Below are 2500 nucleotides of genomic sequence, written 5' to 3'. Positions count from 1 at the left end.
TTAACAAAATTTTGCCCATACATTTTTCACAATGCGTTGTGTACATTATCAGAAACACTCACGTGAAGTCAAGTGAGATATATATATGAAAGAAAATCAAATCGAATTTATATGAAACTATATTCGATTAAATGTATGAAAGTAAAATTTAACACAATACATTCATTTGATAAACTGAATAAATATATAATAAAGACATTTGAAATATATGGAAAATATCATCATATATATAATTTATTATTTTAATATATATTTGGTTAAATCGATGATATTATTGAAATATATAAAATGTAATTGAATTATATGAAATCAAACTGAAATGTATTTAATTGAATTTTTCCCATACATTTTACACAATGTGTGGTGTGCATGGCAAAAAACACTCACGGTGAAGGCATGTGTGAAATATATGAAATATAATCAAATCGAATTTATATGAAACTATATTCGATTAAATGTATGAAATTAAAATTTACCACAATACATTCATATGATAAACTGAGTAAATATATAATAAAGCCATTTGAAATATATTGAATTCTATTAAGTTAGATTTTCACCATACATTTTTCACAATGCGTTGTGTACATTGTCAGAAACACTCACGGTGAAGGCAAGTGAGATATATATGAAAGAAAATCAAATCGAATTTATATGAAACTATATTCGATTAAATGTATGAAAGTAAAATTTACCACAATACATTCATATGATAAACTGAATAAATAATATAAGAAAAACATTTGAAATATATTGAATTGTATTAAGTTAAATTTTGCCCATACATTTTTTCACAATACGTTGTGTACATTGTCAGAAACACTCACGGTGAAGTCAAGTGAGATATATATGAAAGAAAATCAAATCGAATTTATATGAAACTATATTCGATTAAATGTATGAAAGTAAAATTTAACAAAATTTTGCCCATACATTTTTCACAATGCGTTGTGTACATTGTCAGAAACACTCACGGTGAAGGCAAGTGAGATATATGAAAGAAAATCGAATCGAATTTATATGAAACTAAATTCGATTAAATGTATGAAAGTAAAATTTAACACAATACATTCATATGATAAACTGAATAAATTATAATAAAGACATTTCAAATATATGGAAAATATCATCATATATATAATTTAGTATTTTAATATATATTTAGTTAAGTTGATGGTATTATTGAAATATATAAAATGTAATTGAATTATATGAAATCAAACTGAAATGTATTGAATTGAATTTTTTCCCATACATTTTTCACAATGTGTGGTGTGCATGGCAAAAAAACACTCACGGTGAAGGCATGTGAATAATATGAAAATATCAACATTTAACTAACCAATGATATTGAAGCATATAAATCGAATCATAACTATATGAAACACGAATTTGAGTTATGTTAAACTGGTGATATTGTGGATTTATTCCTAGTTTTCCATACGTTAGTTTAAATAGAAACAATTTTCGAATATGTATACATATATGAAGAATTTATATTCTATACTAACATATTATGGAATGTAACTATTGATTGTTACCTTGGCATATTGGTGTATTGTGAGATTTCATTCATAGTTTTCCATACGTTAGTTTAAATAGAAACAATTTTCGAATATATATACATATATGAAGAATTTATATTCTATACTAACATATTATGGAATGTAACTATTGATTGTTACCTTGGCATATTGGTGTATTGTGAGATTTCATTCATAGTTTTCCATACGTTAGTTTAAATAGAAACAATTTTCGAATATATATACATATATGAAGAATTTATATTCTATACTAACATATTATGGAATGTAACTATTGATGATTGTTACCTTGGCATATTGTGGATGAGATTTTATTCATAGTTTTCCATACGTTAGTTTAAATAGAAACAATTTTCGAATATATATAACATATATGAAGAATTTATATTCTATACTAACATATTATGGGAATGTAACTATTGATTGTTGCCTTGGCATATTGGTGTATTTGTGATTTTATTCATGGTTTTCCATACGTTAGTTTAAATAGAAACAATTTTCGAATATATATACATATATGAAGAATTTATATTCTATACTAACATATTATGGAATGTAACCTTGGCATATTGGTGTCATTGTATTTTTATTCCTGGTATTCTATAGTTAGTTTAAATAGAAATAAATTTTTGAATTCAAAATTTTATATTCTATACTAGCATTACATAGAAATTATCCTCAACTGTTTGGTTTCTTGTATACATACAGGAAATTAAACAGATGAAGAAAAAAAAAAAACAAAACAAATAAAAATTATAAGAAAAACTAAATTTTAAACAAAAGAAAAAAGGAGAAATTTTTTCAATCATATATATATTTATGATTAAAAATAGAATTATGGAATTATTAATTTCAATTCAGAGAGAAAATTATGTTAATATGAAATTATTACATTAAAAATGCATTTGAAGAAAAAGTAAAATGTTATTAAAAATGATACATTTGAAAATTGGCAA

The sequence above is a fragment of the Anastrepha ludens genome, unplaced genomic scaffold, assembly GCF_028408465.1.
Source record: "Anastrepha ludens isolate Willacy unplaced genomic scaffold, idAnaLude1.1 ptg000108l, whole genome shotgun sequence".
NCBI lineage: Eukaryota > Metazoa > Arthropoda > Insecta > Diptera > Tephritidae > Anastrepha > Anastrepha ludens.
The sequence above is the reverse complement of the archived record's forward strand: the minus strand, read 5'-3'. Positions refer to the sequence as shown.